The sequence below is a fragment of the Protopterus annectens genome, chromosome 11.part0 (assembly GCF_019279795.1).
Source record: "Protopterus annectens isolate FY-2018-M chromosome 11.part0, PAN1.0, whole genome shotgun sequence".
In the NCBI taxonomy this organism is placed as follows: domain Eukaryota; kingdom Metazoa; phylum Chordata; order Ceratodontiformes; family Protopteridae; genus Protopterus; species Protopterus annectens.
In genome coordinates, this window is record NC_056745.1 from 789,801,121 (window position 1) to 789,822,784 (window position 21,664).

At 38.2% G+C, this 21,664-nt stretch overlaps 1 protein-coding gene across 5 annotated transcripts in view; it reads left to right on the forward strand.

Annotated features, from left to right (window-relative positions):
• Nucleotides 1–21,664, forward strand: part of CHRM2 (cholinergic receptor muscarinic 2) — a 2,909,771-nt gene that overhangs the window by 1,838,152 nt on the left and 1,049,955 nt on the right. For all 5 annotated transcript variants that reach the window (XM_044088214.1, XM_044088216.1, XM_044088213.1 and 2 more), the window contains exon 6: nucleotides 9,344–9,456. The gene's annotated coding sequence lies outside the window, so the exon portion shown is untranslated. The remainder of the gene's footprint in view (nucleotides 1–9,343; nucleotides 9,457–21,664) is intronic.

Consider the following 21,664-nt stretch of genomic DNA (forward strand, 5'->3'; position numbering starts at 1 on the left):
TGTTTTAATAGGGTGTACCTTATTCCCAATGCACAACAGTACAAATCAGATCTAAATTTAACTGTATTAAAATCATGGATATGGTAAATGCCTAACAAGGTCATGGTATTAACAATAATACTACTGTGCAGCAAAAATTCTTTCTAGTAATGATAATCACATTTAGTTATAACAAACCTGCATGATATTTCACATTAAGAGATATGTTATTATAAAATTCTGCTTTATTTTCCATTTGTGTTAACAGATAAGTGAGATTCAAACAATATTTCAAAGCATTTGACTGCAGTGTGTTATATGGGGGTGAAATGTTGACAGGAAGGCAGTTAACCATTAGTAGATCTTAATTACTCTAGACATGTGGATGAATATTTGTATAGACGATGCTGTGCACCTAAAATCACTTATACTCCTTATAGCACTATCAGAATGGACAAAGAACCAGAAGAAGAAATGTTGATGTAGTGTGGTTAGAATTACTGCAGTGCTGTTTATAATTAGTACAGTGGTGTTAAGAAGAGGTCTACAGTGATTAATATCACTAAAAGTGCACTCATTTGAAACTGCAGACAGCCAAATAACTGCTGCAGGTGGTACAATTACAGATACAGTAATGATCTCCTTAAATAACTCGTTACAAGGTGATTGCAGTGTTCAACAATGGAAATCCTATTCTCATAACATCTGCAAAATGTATAACTAGCCAAATCTCTACCATTAAATACAGGAGCAATAATAAGTGGTCTGTCAGCGAAGAGTATCTTGTAATTTACTGTAAAAGCTGGTCTGTTACAGTACTGTGATTAGCAGTGCTATTACTATCATGCAAAGATAGATAATGATGTTGGTCTAGTACAAATAAAGCATTCATTAGATTGAATGGAATGAAACCTGACATTATGGTAAGAATTATATTTTCAATAATAAATACATTTTGACTAAATATGAAGAGTATGTGGATATTTTCAGACTTCTGAGTACTAACTCTTAATACAGAGTTGTTTCCACTGGACAGAATATTCCTTGGTAGGAGCATTTCACAAATTATTTTATGTTTTACAAAAACATTGAACATAGGAAAGGGCATGCACAAATTAATCTGCATGGCCTGAGAGAGGAAATGTGGACAAAATGAAAAATAAGATACTAATTCAGAGCAGGACAAGACTTTATTGAAGTGCATTTGACTTCCTTTCAAATGAGAAACAGTGCTGACTTTAGTCTGACAAATAATAACCATAGGAGAGTGAAGAGAGAAAGTAACTTTACTGTCACTAATGGTCATATTCACTTTATCAGTGCATACAATCCACTATCCAGTCCATACTATCTGTCAATGTCAATTGATTTTTGTCTATTTTCAGAGTACTGCCATATGGCCTCCATTTTTCTTGTAGCTAATCCTCAAGGGCTCCTCTATAGGAGGTCAATTTGAAGTTCCTTGAGTGTCAGTTGTTTGAAAAAAAAAACAGAGGAACATAATTTTGTCATTTCCTTCCATAAGAAATCATCGTAGGTGCAATTTGTAAGTGAGCACCAGCTGTGAGTTATTTCTTGTGGGAGATTTCTTCCATCTTCAAGTTGATGCAACCATGCTGTTGCTATATATAATTTGAGAGGGTATGGTGGGCTTGCATTCCCATATTTGGGAGGTTGTCTCCTCCAAAAATTCTTAAATCTAATGTTTTCACCTATCAGTGTGTCAGACATTGTTTTCCCACCTTTTGGAAGGTTGGGTTCTGCATTTACAGTAGACTCAATCCTCGGGAAACAGAGAAATGAAGGTGGAGTAAAACTGCTTTGCTAAGAAAAGGGCAACATGAATATTAAAGGTTTAGAAATGCCATCTCACCCATAAAGGATGTGAGACCTTCCACAGAAGTTTAACTACAATTATATCTTGCAGTTAATGATGGATAGAAAAATTTCAAGAGACTTTCAATGGATAACATTTTGTTTTTTCTTTTCAGATGAATAGATAAGTAGATTGGAGGGTGTAAGAGTGATAAACAATGTTTTATATATACAAGCAGAGGTGTTTTCCAATTTTTACCCCAGAATTTCAAAACATTAAATTTTATCAATGAAACTACCAATACAGATCAAAATAATTTCTTGAAAGCTCTTTTCTATTAGGAAAAGGAAAGGAAAATGCTGATGTATATCTGTGGATTGATCCCAGGTTTCCAATCCAAATTCCATGGGGTTGTCATTGCAACTAAACCAACAGTGAGACTCTGGATAATTGAGTATCCGGTTCTCCCAAGACCAGTTTGTTTCTCTTTTCCTCTAGTAAGCCAACATAATTGTGATGGTTGAACACAAAAGAATCAAATGCAGACCAAACCACTAAGCTAGTAATATATTAATAAATATAATGGGCAAAGTTCCCTCATCTGTAGGCCACTGAGCTTTGATCTCACCATCCATGATTTCCTTACACCTTTATTGACTCTCCTTGATGGTAAGAAAAATTGTGTGCAGAACCTCTTAATTTCAATTCCAGATCCCTTGTTTTAGAATTCAGAAATTTAAATGAAACTACAATTCCAGCAAGCACATTGAGAGACATAATAGATACAGGCTAGCTATAGCTGCCTTTCCAAGGCACAGTAATCTTATATCATATTCTACCATCTAGAGTAATAGAAATCCCTCTTGTTTTACTACTGTGGTGCAGGACAGCATTTCTGAAAAGCATCTGTAGATGTCTTACACAGAATAATATTTATTTTACGTTGAAGATGCAGACAGTAAATCTAAATGTGCTCAAGGATGAGTGTTACCCACGATTCATACTGTTTGACATTACAGGTGATTAAATGTTTTCAATTTGTATTTAGAATTTCAGTATTTTTGAAAAAGCAATTAGTTGGGCATTTTTCTTAATGAATATATTTTATTTCATAATAGCTGATAATTGATGTCAAAAGGTTGTTGTGGTGGATAACTGTGTCATTATGTGAAACCCATATATAGAATAATAAATAGATATATAGATAGATTTAACAGTGTGGCACAGTGGTGTAGCAGATAGCATTGTCACCTCACAGGATGAGGTTCTCTGGTTTGATTTTCTATTTTCAGCTGAGCTGCCTTCTGTGTCAAGTCTGCATATTTACGCTGTGTTCACGAGTTTTATTTTTATGCTCCGTTGACTCCTACATTCCAACAACATGCAGTAGGCTGATTAGACACCCTAAATTGCTCATAAGTTTCAGTGACAGTATCTGTATGTGTGTTTGTGGCAGGCGGGGGGGGGGTGCATGTGTGTGGTACAGAAGACCAATTATGGCATGGTTAGACACCCAGAGGACTGAACAATTGCTTCATAAGATATCCACTGTTGATGTCACACCCAGACCATATGTATATATCTATATATCTATCTATCTATCTATCTATATATATATATATATATATATATATATGTATATATAGGTCCTCTTCAAAGTATACAAATTTCAGAACATTGAATCACTGATCTGTGAATACCAGATGATCAACATTTTGAAATATCGAACCTTGTGAATGAAGATCGCCATACAGTGTGGAATGGTAACTTTACCATTCTCGTCACTGTAGTGAAATCTCAGAGTTGGTATATTTGAGTAGCAGAGGCTCTGGAGGGCACAGCCACCCATGATGGGGGGTGCAGTGGGAGCTTGCCTCCCCTCAAAAACATGAAATAAGAAGTTTTCACATTTTAGATTTCTTTTAGATAGATTCTGTATTTCAAAACTTCAGAGGTTTGATGTTTTAAAATTTTGATCCTTTAAAGTAGGCATATATATATATATATATATATATATATATATATATATATATATATACATACACATACACACACACACACACACACACACACATAATATATATATATATATATATATATATATATATATATATATATATATATATAGAGAGAGAGAGAGCGAGAGAGAGAGAATTATATCCATATATATGGACACACACACGCCCATGCATACACACACAAACACATAAACACACATATGCCCATATATAATGCAAAGATAATATAAAGAATGTCTATACATTATAAAGCAAGAGAGGTATGAATCAAAATAGAAACTGAAAGCTAAATACATATTTATATATATATATATATATATATATATATATATATATATATATATGTGTGTGTGTTTGTGTGTGTGTGTGTATGTGCGTGTGTGCGTGCGCGTGTGTGTGTATATGTGTGTGTGTGTGTGTGTGTGTGTGTGTGTGTGTGTGTGTGTGTGTCTTAGATAGGTATTTCTGCAACTTCCTTTTCTTAATCAGCACTTAATCAAGAGGTATATGTGATCAACATGGCAGAGCAGGAGGATTACAACAGCATTGTCTGTTGGTTTAGCCAATTCCACACTAATCATCTGAGCATGCACACTATCCATTGCTGGTCTGTGTTTTGAAATTACCACTGCTTTATGCCTTCCTCAATTGCCTTATAATCTTCATTTATTGGGTTTTGAGAACAGTACTGTGCATTAAAGAACTATCTCTATTCCATTTCACAGCCTTAACTGCCAGGGTACTTAACATCATCTTCTGACTGCACCCATTCCTTTATCGAACTCTTGGTTTGCTTTTTGTCCACCTATCTGACCACAGATATGATGCCTTCCTTCATGCTGACTGACAGTTGCTTCTTCACCTCCATCTTTCTCTCTCTATTAAAGATCATGATTATGCTGTCACACCCTATGCATTCAGATAATCACACCTGAGCTGTATATGTATTAATGGTGCAATTAGAAACATGCATGGTAGCCTGCTTTCATTGACAAATGAGATTGATCCTGTCTGTGACCCAGATGATTAAAGTTTGTTTTGCTCCACAGACACTGAAGGAGGGACATACCAAAGGAGCTCAATGAATGTAATCAATCAGTAGCCTCTCCTGTTGAATTTATTAGGGATGTGTTTACTTAATCATGCAGGGATGGTGTGATTTTGTAGTAGAGGTCAGGGAAAACCACCTCCTGTGCTTCAGGGATGATGGTTAGGGCTGATTCTTAGCAACATCCCTTGTAGAAGTGATGGACAACCAGTGCAGACAGCCTATTCCATGCCTCCTTCCATAGTGTAACCAAGCACGCATATGAAGCTGAAGGGATTCAAGAAAACAATTCCAAAAAACACTTGAGATGGCTGCCTCAATGATAAACATTCTCTGTCAGCTGTTTCTAATGGGAGCAAATAGACCAATTTATTCAGTAGATTGAGAGAGGATCCGAAGATCAGTAGGCAGCTAAGCAAAATAAAGTAATATTATGAACATACACAAAGCTATTCCCTTAGGCACATCTTTGTGGGCTCCTGAAGAAGATGGTGATGTGGGACTTTAAGTGACTGTTTTGTGTTGTGCAGAAATGGTGGGTCAGGGATAAGTTAACAGACTGAATGAGAGTAATCAAGCTCTAGAAATATGTCAAGAGTGGATTATTTTTGACTTCTGACTAGTATGTGAGGAATGGTAAAACAAAGAGCCCAGTGTAGTGAACTATCATTGTTTGGCTAGTAATTGATTAAAAGTAGGACATTTAATAGGTAGAAAGGAGGAGTGAGGAGTTGTATGCGAGTAAGATGGCAGCATAGGATCATAGCATCATAGGATATTACTAGGCTATCACGCTAGAGGTAATTTCAAGCCTAGCTGTTTCATCCCAATGTAATACCATAGAAATGCTTGTCAATAAAAAAAGGGCATAGCAAAATTAATTTAAAATGGGTGGCGAAAGCCATACACACTCTGGCTAGGCTTATAAATGCCCTAGGGCAGATAGCCTAGTATGAACCTATGAACCTATGAATACTCAAGATTGCATTTAGTAATGACTGCCCAACTCAAAGAGGGTTGTGGGCACTATCCCAGGTAAGAATTTACTGTGCCCCATCCACTCATCTAGGTTTATCTTGAACAGTGTCACAGAGGTAATCTATTTCACATGAATTGGTAGCCTGTTTCAAAGATGTGGCAGTCACTGGGAGACAAATCTATCCCTGCAACACTTCCTATTTGAGACGCAGGCCATATTTAGGTCCCTGGAATGGGTAGTCCCAGTCCCGTTTGACTTACGGATATGCAGCAAGTTCATTTGGGTCTTGGATTGCTCTGTAGGCCAGTCATATGTCTCCCCTAAGAAGTCTATACAATATGGAGTATACTGACAGGGACTTTAGTTAGTCTGATTAAGGCACATGCTGAAGTTGCTGCCGATGCTTTGTACAGTACATGACGAACGGGGTGTTTTACTCAATTATGGGCTAGATTACTGCCGAGTACATAAGGGTTATAACCTCTTTTACTCTCAAGGTGATGCCTTTACTAATCAACTGTGCTACATAGAAAGCCTTCCTTACTACAATACACACATTGCAGTTGAAGTTAAGGTCACAGTCAACTTGTGATGCCAGTCCCTTACCACTTCATGTGAACTTAGGATATTGTTGTTGATTTAATAGTGTGAAGGAACATTGTTTTTGCTGAAGGGAATGATGATACATTTATTTGCATTCAGTTTGAGACTGTGTCTAAGACACCAGTCATTGGTTTGCAGGGGACCCTCTTGGAGTATACTGACATAATTTGGGGATTCAATAATTGCACCCAAATTTGCAGTTGTCTGCAAACTTGGTCATCCACAACCCCTTAGTTTTGACCTGAATTTCTGAAAAGTATATACCAACAGTAGGGGGTGCAGCACTGACCCCACTGGCAACAGGTCTTCTGGTTGATGTGGAGTCACCCACTTTGGTAGTATGTGTCTAGTTTGTGAGCCAGTTGGGTACCCATCTTGCAACAAAGGAGTTTACATTCAGTTTGATAAGTTTATCTGTAATGCCTTAGTATGGGATTGTGTCAAAAGCCTTTGCCAAGTCAAGGCATGCTGTATGTACAGATTTGGCCTCATCAATGGTCCTGGTCACATTTTTGACAAAATTCTCCAGATTCAACAGGCAGGATCTGCCCTTGACAAAGCCGAATTGGGTAGGATCCAGGGTTTGGAGGTAGCCTATGTCTTTATTTATGAGGTTCATAATGATACGTTCCATGGCCTTACAGATGAGGCTGGTCAGGCTTATGGCTCTTTGTGGAGGGTAAAAATTGTTGCTGTTTTCCATTCCACAGGAACAAAGCCCGTGATTAGGCTATGATTGAAAAGGGTACTTAATGGTGATGCTAGTTCATGTTTTAGCCTGTTAAAAGACAGTTTGGGATGCTGACTGATCACAGTGAGGCTGTGTTTTTTTTCCCTTGGCAAGGCTTTGATGACCTGCTCTTCAGATATGTAGCTTGGGGGTTCAAGGGGTTCGGGGAAGGTTTTGTGATAAGGGAGTGAAATTTTCACCAGAACAAAAGTAAAAATAAAATGGTTAAACTCACAGTATATCAACTGCTAAAAAAAGCAAACAAATGTGTAAACAAAAAAAAACTTGAACTACACTGAAATTGCTGAAGTCATTGCAAATTTATTCTTACTGCAAGTTTAAGAAACAGTAAACTTTCACCATACACAGCTTCCTTAGGCAAATCTAACAACAACATGAAGTGCATCACTTTAATATTCTCTAAAAGGTCACATGACTAAAAAATCACATGACTAAAAAGTCATATGACTAAAGAATATCTCATGACTAAAAAATAAAGTGTTTCAAGATATAACTTTTTATAAAATAAGATTAAAAACATATAATTATCTAAAGTAATAAAAATCTATAACTGTAAAAAAAAATCTAGAATCATAAAAAAATCATAAAGTTCAAACTTTAATGTGGATGTCATTCAGTAGAGGCTTTAAATAAATATACCCATTTTGTCCAGGGGTAAGTGTGCCCTAAGGCTGAAAATAGAATGAAAATAATCTAATTCAGTCTTGTGTAAAAAATTTTATAAAACTTTCTATCCTGAAACACAAACTTGCAGCAGGAATACATTTGCATTGACTTTATCTATTTCAGTGTGGTTCAAGTGGTTTTTGTTTATACAATTTTCACTGAACCTATCTACAAGCAGGTTTGCTATCTCTGTGGGGTCAGTGTATGTGATACCATTGGTCATTAATTCTGTACATGCTTGGGTCTTACCTTTTAGTCTATGTACATAGCTGTAAAAGGCTTTATGATTATCCTAGGTTATACTTGCTAATTTTTCTCAAAGATGCCCTTAGGGGACTTGACAAGATGTCTTTTTTGCCTGTTGAAGCTGAGGAGGGTGTTTTTCCATTGTTGGGACTTCTCCTTTGGTTTCTTGGAGAGCAACTTTTTGCATTTATTGTAAAGTTTGTTGATGCTGGATGTCCACCATGGTAGCTTGTTTTTGTTTGGGCCTTTGGCTTTCATTCATTCAGGTACAGCCAAGTCTATACACTTATTCAAGTGATTGTATAGGGCTTTAGTGTAAGCTTTGGTGTAGTTACCACTTCCAGCCTGGTGTGGGGCTTGGAATGCATTTATACCTTCACCTAGGAGGGTGCAGTTTGCCTTGGTGAAGTTTTTTAGTCTGATTTCGCCCTTTGTGAGTTCTGGTGTTAGTACCAGCTTGAAGGTGACTGCCTTGTCAGATTTAGCTAATGATGGTCTTAACAGTTGTGGCAGTGCATCTGTCTGACATGCTTGTGAGGACCAGATCAAGTATGTTTGTTCCTTTTGTCAGGGTATGAATAATTTGTTTCAGGGCATTTGAGGTAAAAAAGTTAAAGAACTTTTTCGCTAGCGAGTTAGGGCTAGCATAGGTTTCCTAGCTGATGGTGGGATAATTGAAATACACCATAACCAGAGTGTTCAGTAATATTTGGATTGTCTCCAGTTAAGTCAAGTACACTTTATGCCCACCATGACCCATGGAGGGTGATATGTAACTAGCTATGACTTGAATCGGGGTCTTACCCACCGTAACTTCAACCTGAAGTATCTCCGTGGAGTTGTCCAGTCTAACTAGAAATTAGGTGAATTTATCTCTAACATAGATTGGTTCTCAAATTCATTTTAGAGATTGAAGGTGTGGTAGGCATTGTAGACTTGCAAGGCTAGGGTAACCTCTGAGGCCTTGAATCAGGTTTCTGTGAATGCACAGACATCTACATCTTCCAGCAACTGAAGTGCTTCCAGAGTGTGCAGTTTTTGGTTTAAGGTACTAGTGTTTAGCAGTATGACCCTTACTTTGTTATCATCTGTAAGGTATGCAAAGGGAAAGAGTAAATAAATTAAACAGATAAATAGCTAGATAAAACCAAAATGTCTGTTCTATACAATTATGAAAAGTTATCAAAACAATACATTTTGCAGCCACCTAACTTTTCTATTCACATTATTCTTGCAGGTCATTTGCTATGAAGTGAATTGACAAAGAAAGGATGGGATACTGAAATATAAATGATTAGTGGACACAAGAACAAAGTCAGGTCTACTGCCATTAGCATCTCACATCTACAGGTCAGTGAACTGATATTTCAAATGTTTATTAAAAGTCAGTTTAATAAAAATGTATACCTGAGCACTATTTTCAATGCTTAGTCAATTTTGATGGCATGAATATCATTTGTTTCACTTTTTACCTTTGTTGTTTTAGCTCTGATATTTTTTTTTCTTGAAAGTACATGCTGGTGTTGTCCTATGAGAACTTAATTTTCAAATATCCTATTCTACTCTTCATCACAGTTGAAGGCTAAAATGTAATACAAGTAAAACTCATATATTTGACAGCAACACGGGCAGTAATTTAAGCAACATCAAACAAATAAGTGCCTCTTCAAGTATCAAAGTAACAATTCTAATTTTTTCATAGCAAGGGCAATTAATGAACAAATAGCTGGAGTTTTAAAGAAATGGTCCATTCTGTCTTAGGACTGTAATGTGTGCTGTTATGGTATAATGCACTGTAGTGTGTAGTATTCTCATTTAAAATGAAATTCTGTAAGTGCAACTTTGTTCCATTATCAAAATGTTTATGGAAATACTGTTTTTTTTAATGGATAGAGGAGTTTTTTTTTCTGAATGTAAACGTAGTGCAATGGTTGAAACAATAAATTACTGAAAGTTAGTTTGCAGCTGATGTGATATTTTAAGAAAAAATATACAATAAATGAAATAGAAATACTGCAAATGTATGGAATTATCTTTGTTAGCTGGTGTCCCCCATTAATTATATTACTGTTTGTCACTTGCTCACTATTTATAGACATTCCTCCTTTATCCAAATCTTCCATAATTTGCAAACTTTGAAGAAAATTTACCAGCAATTGAAGAGATGGCTATAACACATATAATTTCAATGAAAACATGTATCTCCACTGATTTTCAGGTTAGCATTTGTCTTAAGGCTAAAATCAATAATGCACAGCCGACTGATTGCAAAAATGAAATATATATATATATATTTAGCATTAAAAGCATCTAATACTTGCACAAGCGGAAGAAGTTATGCATCTGGCATCTGTATAGTTGAGAAAAAAATGGTATTTTTGAAACTGAAAAAAATTGCAGTCATTTCCTTCCTTTTTGGCAAAGGACTGATGAGTGCTTTTACTTAGCACCCCGGCCTTCCAGATCTAGTTTCTAGTTAAGGTGCTGCCATGGTACAACAATAAGCACATGCCTTACTAAGCAAACCAAACCATCAGACAGACATGCTACTAGCTCACATGTTATGTCCAAACGTTTGTCAATCATATGGCACCCATTTCCATGTAATACTACTCTTAAAGGTACACTCTAACCTTCTAGCAGTGGAAGAAGACAGCATTTAGAAAGACTGGAACAGCCAACTGTAATATACATTCACTAAACATAAAGAATGAGTAAAATTTGGATTCATTAAAAAAGAACATACTTCTGCAAATGCCAATGTTTCAAGAATAATGCCTACTTAAAAGTATAACTCCTAACTACCTACCTTCTGACTGTACGTGTTTAATCGTTTCATAATGCTGCTCTGGTGGATGGTTTATTCATAATTTCTAAGTAATATGTTATTTAATATGTGACTTTGATGTCTTTTGTGTGATATGCATCTGACTTCTTTCTTTAATTATCTGCAATTATATATGTTATACTTTATATAAATTGAAAACGTTTATTTATTTAGTTTTGGGGAGTATGCTGTCACTGAGTATAGTCTTCCACTTACCTTTTAACAAATAATTAATTAGCCAAGTATATAAATAATAAATATAATATAGGATACATGACTGGTTAGCAAACAAGTAAAAATGAGGGCATGTGACTGATAGCATCTTCCTATTTCACTGAAATATTGCTATCCAATATTAATTACACTTTTCTTGTAATATTTATCTTAGGTGTTTCAAACTGGCGCATACCTCTTTTGTGTGTATAGCATTCACATCATTGACCAGCTGGGTGTACGGGCTAAGCAGAATATGCTAGATAACTAGGAAGCATTAATATAACACCCACGCATTACCTTATACTTCATCCTTACCAGTATTTCCCTGTTAGAAGACCAATGCCATCCCCAAAAAAGTACAGAATAAAGACACTGTAGAAGGGTTATGGGTTAGTATAATGGTTAAAGTGTTTACCACACTGAGGGTACAAGGTTTGATTCTTGAGAAGTATGGCTAAGCTTAAAAAGACCCATGTAGTCATTAGCCTAGTAATCACCTATGAAATTATGAAACTATACTAGACAAAAGTAAAGCCAACAGCAATACCTGGAACCCTGACAACGTTACTGTGTCTGAGAAACTATTTCATACCATAGAGAATAACAGAAAATAACGGTAATAAAACAAAGCCAGACCTGTCCACTTAAGTAACAAGTAGCAATGAGTATCATTCCTTGCATTTCACTGATGCAAGTATCTAAATCTACCTATTTGTGGTAAGAAAAACAACTTTATCAAATAAATGATGCGTTCCAGATAGTGACAAATAATAATTGTGAAAATTCTAAATACTTTGCTGTGTTTGTATTTTTTTAAGCCCACCTCCTTAAGCAACTCCTTTTCATTAGTGTGTAAGCACAACAGGCATTGAAACACACATTTACAATGACCCACACCTCGTTGCATGATGACCATAAGAAATCAAGTTGCCATTCATTTTAAAACACTTACTGGATGTAATACCTTTGCTGTTAAGGTTATTTTGCCAATTTACATAAAATAATGTACCCACACATAGTCATTTTCTTCTGAAAAGTGTATATTATAGCACTGCTAAAAACTCAAGTCTTTTTTTCAGGAATAACATCATCATCTCAGGAATATCAGTTTAAAGCAACTTGTAGGTATACAACCAAATGGAAGACTACCATGGTACCCCTGAGGAAATAGATCAGGTCTACTATGTTCCCCTAACAAGGACAGTCAATGTAGTTGAACCCATACTTTCAGTCATACAATCAAAAACAAATGGTGTCAAGAAGGCGGTAACCTAGTTTGCTAACTAACTATTATGTTGTCTGCTGTCATTGCAGTTTATTATATGCTCAGCGGTTCAACATTGATCGATTTCGGTCCACTGCTGCATTTGCTCTATCTTTATTACTGCCAATTAAATATGCCCATTAAAAGCACAGCCTTATAGTCTAATAACATTGTCATTTTCAGAAGCTAGAGGCATCATGTATTGCTAAACAGAGCATTGTCAATGACAGACTCAATTTTCAGAAATGGTTGTTTATGAAGAAATGTTATGCATTTCTCCAACTGAAGATGGAATGCAAGCTTTTTTTTATTGCACTGAGGTTCCAACAAACTATAAATAGTGTATATAAATATGCATACAACATTCAGGTATCTGTGACCTCACATTTATTCTGTGCTGTCCTTAAATAGGCATCTTACTAAGTTGTTGTCCAGTAGAAATTCAATGCCTGAAGACTGCCATTGTTAAACAGATCCTTTTCTTCCACCTTGATTATGGACTCCCTGCCCATGTGTACACTATTAACACATTTCAAGCTTTTTGAAATGGGCTCTTCAGATAGAACTTTCTGTTTCCAAATAGCAAACAACACTTCATTGGCCTGCAGAAAGATTTGATGTCTTTTACATAATGTCTAAATGTATAATTTTGTGGCATTTTCAGCTCTGATATTTTGGCTCTGAATCCTTGACCATAACACACACATGCACAAACACGTGCACACACACAAACACACACACACACACACACACACACACACACACACACACACACACACACACACACACACACATAAACACAAAATCACACACACATACCTACACATAACATGCCAGAAAACGTCATAGCGAATGTTTTCATTATAGTGCCTTTTTTAGGCAAGGTTCAAATGACAAATTCACCACCGTAACAGGTACAAGCAAGCAAAATCTGAGGGTAATGCTACTCAAGGCTAGAAGTCTAAACCTCAAAATGCATTCACTCGAGGCACTCCTTAAAATGGAGAACATAGACATCTGCGCAGTGACTGAGACCTCGTTCAAGGCTCCAGAGAGCACCCCTGCATTACCAGGCTATAATTCGTACCACACCTTTTAGCTACCTAACCTAGACTGAAACACTAAAGGCAGAACATTTCCATATTCATTAAGGATATCCACACCTCCAGGCTAGTTGCTCAGCATAATGCATCCGAGATTATTCAAGTGCAACTAACTGTGGGCAAGACCGAAATAAAAATTGTAACTTGCTACAGATCCCCCACCATAACCCAGGATTCCCACTCCTCATTTCTTGATACACTGGAAAATAATAGGGTACAACTGCTGAATCCTACACAAATGCACGTTATAAGCACTTACACAAGTGCATGGATCATGCTATCCCTAACAGAACCAAGATGCTATTCTCCAAAAAAAGGAAGCCAATATTGTGGTCCCCTGCCATAAACAAAGTCTACAACAGAATAAAGTAACTGTTGCAAAAAAGAATAAAATCCCATGACTGGAGGAACTCCCTGGTCAGCCTCAGTAAGAAGCTGAGATCCCTCATAAAATCCTCAAAAGCTAGTTACAAAAACAAAATTGCCACCGATTCTAAAGACAACCACAAACCATTCTATATCTATGTCAAGAATCTCAATAGCAACACTCAGATCTGCTCTGAGTTACAGCACAATGGCACTAAATATATAGAATCATCTGATATTGCCAACATCCTGGCAGATAGTATCAGTGCTAACTTTACCCCCTCTCACCCCCTAAAGGGCCCATCTCTATACCGAAAGAATGGCAAAGTTCCTGTAGTCAAGGCTGTATAGGTAAAAACCACGCTCTCCAAAGACAAGAACACAGCATCCATGGGACCTGACAACATGCTGGGCTGCATTCTACATGAACTGCAGAATGAACTGACACCCCACCTAAGCACCATGTTCAATCATAGCCTCACCTCACACTTTGTGCCCACTGAATGGTGCACAGTGACAGTTATCCCACTCCACAAAGGGGGAGCCACCATGGACCTCGGGAACTACTACCCCATTAGCCTAATGAGCCTAGTCTGCAAGGCCATGGAACATATCATCATGTAATGTATAAACAAAGACATTGGTAATCTCCAAACTTTGAACCCCACCCAGTTCGAGTTTGTAAAAGGCAAATCATGTCTCCTAAATCTGATAGACTTCTTCGAAGCAGTCACCAAAGCTGTAGACGAGGGTAAGGTGGTTCACATAGCCTGTCTAGACCTTGCCAAGGCTTTTGACACCATCCCCCACTCTAGAATTATAGATAAACTCACTAAACTAAGTCTGCTCTTCACTTTTTCCCTTAGAACTGTTACAAATCTCAAAGTAAGCACTCTATTTTCCTTCTAAAACTCAGCAGTAGCTAGTGTCTTATAATTAAGCACTAATAAACTAAAGCACTACACCCTCTTATACTCCCTGTAAGTACTTGGCTCCCTATTGGTCCTATTTGATCAAGTCAAAAAGTAATTCCTTATACTATTCTGGCATGTCCAAAAGTCAGTTTCAGGTGTACTCTCCAGTCCAGCTGGTGAATATGGGAATCTTGAGGCAATTTTACAACTGCCTTATGTACACAGACCACCCTCTCCTCTTCCCAACAAGTTCAAATATATGTGAGAGATGCAACTATATAGCCAAACTGGAGGCTGAGCTCTCTCAACATAGTACTGGCATGGTCAGTCTGGAGGAGAAGGCAATCACACACACCACAAATCCAGTCTCACATAGACCTATCGCAACAGCAAACCAAACACATAAACACACAAAAACATACTCGGGGGCTTTAAATAAAAATCTGCCCAAGCAACAGAGACCTCCAAAGCAGACATCCAAGCAACTGCTACCCCACAACAATACCCACGTATCACATAGTTCACAAAGTCAGTGTGCCACACAGTCACAGCCCTTAAGGCTAAACAACACACCTAATACACTTGTAATAGGTGACTCTATTGTCAGACACACTGACGTCCCTCTCACCAGGATGAACAAGGAGAAGGTCACTGTAAGCTGCCTGTCGGGTGCAAGGATCTGCCACATAGCACAAGCACTCAGGTCACTCTAAAGCAAGTACAAATATGACTCCGGCATTGTCCATGCTGGTGTTAATGACCTGAGACGTACCTCCCTGGATTACATGAAAAGAGACATAGACGAGCTCTCTGATCATGTGGCCCAGGCCGATGTGACCCTGACCTTGAGTAGCATCTTACCCTCACCAAGAATGATACCACAGTATAAAGACAAAATGATCAATTTCAACAATTGGCTAAAGTATTGGTGTCACTCAAAGGGGATCCAGTGTCTGTCAGCCTAGGATGACATGCTTGACAAGCCACGTTGCTTCGTTAGAGATGGCTTGCACCTGACACCCCTGGGTTTTCGAATACTGGCTAAGGCTCTTGCCACCCTCATAGTGCCTTTTTTAGGCAAGGCTGAAAAGACAAACCCACCTCCTTAGACAACACAAGGAAAAAGAAACTAAGGGTAATGCTGCTCAACGCCAGAAGTCTAAACCTCAAGATGCACGCACTCGAGGCTCTCCTCGGTATGGAGAATATCGATATCTGTGCAGTAACAGAAACCTGGTTCAAGGCTCCAGAGAGCACCCCAGCACTACCAGGCTATACCTCATACCTTGCTTTTCGGCCCCAAAACTTGGACCGAACCACAAGAGGAGGGGGAGTATCCATATTCATCAAAGATACCCATATCTCCAGGCTAGTGGCACTGCAGGAAGCATCTGAGACCATCCATGTGCAACTAACAGTGGGCAAAACTGCCTTACAGTTTGTAGCCTGCTACAGACCACACTGCCAAACTCAGGAACCCCACCCGGCTTTCCTGAAGACACTTGAGAATATAAAGGTCTCTCCAAACACCATTATATTGGGTGACTTTAACTATCCAAACATAGACTGGGAGCACTAATCAAGCCCCAACACCTTAGCCCAATGGTTCCTAGAATTTATAAACTCAAATGCTATGGAACAACTGGTCACCACTCCTACAAGAGGGGAAAACATATTGGACCTGATCATCACCAACATGGGGACTCTATGTTCCATACCAGAGGTATACCCCTCATTGTAAGATCTGACCATAAATTAATCACTATGGACATCCATATCCCATCCCCACCCCCAGCAAAGGAAACCATGGTCAAAAACTTCTCAAATGCAAACTTCCCACTTCTCAAAACCGAGGTGGAATCCTTCAAAGCCCCAGGGCCAGTGGGAAATATAGCCCAAACTGCAGAATCCTTTACAAACGTATTCTATGGATACCTACAGGAAAGCATGGATCGTGCTATCCCAAATAAAACCAAGACACACTCCTCCAAAGGCAGGAGACTTGTCTGGTGGACCCCAGCCATAAATAAGCTGCACAACAGAAGGAGGAAGCTACTACATGATAGACCAAAATCCTGAAGGGAAGGCAACTCTGATCAGTACTAGCAAGAAACTATGATCCCTCATAAAATCATCTAAGGCTAGCTTCAAAAGAAAAATTGCACAAGACGCTAAAGATAATAACAAGGCTTTCTTTAGTTATGTCAGAAACCTGGGTGGAAACTCCCAAATATGCTCTGAGTTAGTGCAAAATGACAAAAAATACACTGAACCCACAGACACTGCCAACATCCTGGCAGACAGGTTCAGTGCAAACTCCCCCCACCCAAATGAGCAAATGACTATCCCAACAGAGTGTAGCCTCCCTGACATCACAGATGCACAGGTGAGAGCTTCCCTCTCCAAAGCAAAAAACACAGCATCAATGGGACCGGATGGTGTCTCGGGCTGCGTTTTACATGGACTCCAAGAAGAACTGAACCCTCACTTAAAAATCACTGTTCAGTCTCTGCCTTACAACAGGATATGTACCCAAAGAATGGCGTACAGCAACAGTGGTCCTACTCCGGACCCCGGAAACTATCGCCCTATAAGTCTAACTAGCCTGGTCTGCAAAGCTATGGAGCATATCATCATGGAACTCATAAACAAAGACATTGGGAACCTCAAAACACTGGATCCTACCCAATTCAGCTTTGTTAAGGGCAGATCTTGCCACTTGAACCTGGTCAATTTCTTTGAAACAGTCACCAAGGCCAAAGACGAAGGGAAGGTAGTCCACACAGCCTACCGTGACCTTGCAAATGCCTTCGACACAATACCCCACTCGGGCATCATAAATAAGTTCACCAGCTTAAATATCAACCCCTATGTCACAAGATGGGTTGCAAACTGGCTTAGGGATAGAACCCACATGGTCAGAATTGCAGGTGCTATGTCAGACTCTAGACCAGTTACAAGTGGCGTCCCACAAGGCTCAGTCCTGGCACCTCTCTTGTTCGGTATATATTTCTCTGCAGTACAGGCTAACACAGGAGGACTATGGCTGAAAAAGTTTGCAGATGACTGCAAACCGGGGGCCATAATCGACTCGCCGGCTGACACAAGCATCCTCCAAAAAGGTCTCACAGAGACAGTAACTGGTGCCAGACCCATGGCCTAAAGCTAAATGCCAAAAAGTGCATAGTCATCCCCTTTGGGAAAAACAAAGTGCCCACAAATTACCACATAGGTGGTAATCCATTAAGTATGGAAGAAGTAATTAGGGATTTGGTGACCCAAGTATATTGCAACCTCTCCTTTGACAATCACATTGCCAAAGTGGTTAGAAAGACATTCTATATAGCCCACCTTATCACGAAGGGGTTCACATCTAGATCAAGAGAGGTCATCGTGCCCCTCTACTCATCACTCATCAGGCCCATAATAGAATACAATGCCCCATTTGGGATGTACCTTACCCGACACCTGCTACAACTAGAAAGACCCCAAAAGTACCTCACCAAGAGGATCAAGAGACTCAAACAGATGCCCTACGCAGTTAGGCTAAAGAAACTCCAGCTCTACTTAGTTGCTTACCGCCTACTCAGAGGTGATCTGTGCCTGACGTATAAATCCATGTCCAACCCAAAATTAATGGACATGCTCCACCTCAAGAAATCCAAATCCATCAGAACTACATGCTCCAGTGACTTAAACCTCAGCATAGAAATAAATAGAACATGCTGAAGGGACAGATTCATATCCCAGAGGCTCCCCTCACTCTGGAACCCCTTAAAAACCCTCCCACTTGACCAGGCTGTAGCATATTTTAACAAAACATTTCTTCAGCACCTAGAGATTGTCGCGCCATTGTGCAAAATTAAGGTTAGAACCTCTACAACCCCCTGGCTCTGTAAAGAAACCAAACAAATCCTCAAGTCCAGAGACACTTCCTGGCTTTACTATAAAAAAAAACAAAGAAACACAAAGCCTAACTTTGTACCAAGAATTGCACAACCATGCAAAAAAATGCTTTAGGCTGGACAAATAATCCTGCTACATGACATTACAAACTAAATACCAATGCAATCCCCCAAAATTATGGAAAAATGTAAAAGAGCTACTAAAATCCACCCAGAAGGCTACCCCCAAACCAACCACCCCTGACACTAAAGTTCAATTCTTTCCTTAGTATCACAGGACAGTTCCAACCTCACTATCCCCCCCAACATAAATAATTCTAATAAAAGCTTTATCCTCAAAATAGTTTTCACCACCTCAATCAAAAGCATGCTCTCCAAACTAAAAACCTCATCAACAGCAGCCGACCTATTCCCCAGCTATTTCTTGAAACACACCAGATGCTATTGCTATTCCAGTCTCCACACATGCCAGACTGGGATCACTCTACCATATCAAACCATTTCTTACCAACAACACAAGATCAGGCATTGCTCGCTCCCAGCTTCTATCCACCCTACTGTATGCATCTCCCATTCTGACTAATCTTAACAAAACTGAACTAAGCAAAATGGAAGCCTGCTATAACAGAATTGCCCACTTTGCTGCAAATTGCTCATATAGAACTCATCATTGTACTGCTTTGAGCCAGCTCCACTGGCTACAATTAGCTCTGCCTTTGTCACTCTGTCTATTACCTCCCCAATAAGTGTCCTGCCCTTAAAAACCTAGTACAACATCACTCACCCAAAAGGCTTAGATCATCAAGCAAACTACTACTAGAAGTCATCAACAGCTATAATAGCTTTGGAGACACACTATATAGTAGTTCTGTGGCTAAAAAGTGGAACTGTCTCTCCACTAGCATACAAAACACATCGTCCATAGCTTCCTTTAAAAAACCTTATTAGGCAACATCTCAAGCAACGTTGGTAGTGCATTGACTGCTCCCCAGGCTAGTGAAAGTGGATAAGGTACACATACTAAATCTAGAGTACTTGATAACAGTTTACACTCTTACTCACAAACACTGGCTAATGTACAATGTATGTACTGTACCTGTGTATTATGTATGCATTCTGCCAATGTTCCAAATTTCAGCTGTACACCACAAATCTATTGATTACCTTTATTTTTAAATTAATGTTTTCTTGTTTCTTCTCTACACTGTAACTGTTGATGTGCTGCATGCCACTGTAGAAACATATCTATTGTAATTTGTGTGTATACTGATCATGTCTAAATATCTAAATGTATCTGTAATTATTTTTCTGTGTGGAGCTTTTCTCCCCGGGCCTCTGCTGAAAAAGGGCCTTTTTGACTCGGTGTGACATCCCTGATTAACAAATGTAAAATAAAATAAAATAAAATAAAAATAAATAAATATTGGTAAAGCTATTCAGATAATAAGATTATAGTTTCTCATTTAGATTAGAATAGAGTGGGCTGGGCAAGGCAGCTCTGACATCACTATGTGGGAGGTTCACTGCCTCTTCTATAGCGCATGCACATAAGGCAGTGGTTACATCACTTTGTGGGAGAAAACGTCCTGGTAACTACTGCAAGAGGTCTGGCAGACATGACATTAGCAATTAAGAGCCAGCTAGAGGTTTTTCAACTGGGTTTTCAAACTGAAACTAAACCAGTACAGAGAGGTAGGAAGCCTACGAGGTAAAATAGTAGAGTGGATTACTTTTTAAAGCTGTGGTAATTATTTTTTTGAACCAGGGTCAAATAGGGACTAAAAGATACACCAGGTTGAGCAATCTGCTTTAATATCTCCTTGTTCTCCTTTAAGTGCACTTTCACTTAAGTGGGCTTCTACTTTTTTTTTTTTAAATAATGAAATTTCGACAAAGAAAGTAGATCTATATATATATATATATATATATATATATATATATATATACACACACACACACGCACACACACACACACACACACACACACACACACACACACACACACACACACACACACACACACACACACACACACACACACACAAACATCCATCATCCATACACACACACACACACACATAAATATATATATATATGGGTCTACTTCAAAAGACTGAAAAAAAACAAAAGACTGGATCCCATAAGACTGAAAATTCAAACTAGTGAATGGTTGAATTTGCCCCTTCTCCACTGTTGTGCAATCATGGAGTTAGTGCCCTCTGTATTAAAAATGTGTTCAGTATTTTAAATTTTCTGGTTTATTTTATTACCATAAAAACACCTTCCAGACAATATTTTAAAACATGTTTAAATTTACTCTGATTCAAGGAAATGACTTCTGTCATAATCATTACCAAAGAAAAGACTGAAATCATAACCTCTTTCTAAGAACAAACAGTTCAGATAATCTGCATCTAGTGAGTATATTTCATTATCACTAGTAAGCCTACCTGGCAATCTGCCCCTTTACCACATTCATTTTCATATGAAAAGATTGTTGACTCTGCTGATGTAAATAGTTGTTTAGAAAAGTATCATTGCTGTCCATCTTACTATGAAAACATTTTTTGGTCTTGTCTAAGGTGATAGTTAAAGCCAAAAAGTTAACAGTATCATCTAATCATTTTAATGTAAACAACCGAACATCTATAACTGAATTTAAATCTTCCAAAAACTAGTTAAACCCATACAAAATACCACTCCAGAAGATAAATCATCTATAAAATGTTTGTAAAAGTGTATTTTGTCAAAATAATGTGGGTTTTTAGATATTTCTGTTCCCACCATGCCGTTAGTAGATTAGCAAATACTGGTGCTACTCTGGCACCTATTACCACTCCTTCTTTTGTTTAAAAAAATATCAAACATAAACATTTGTAAACTTAGTCAAATAAATTACTTACATAGTCAATTCCTTGGTCTTGATGAATACTGGTACATGATAAAACAATATCAAGGGCCAC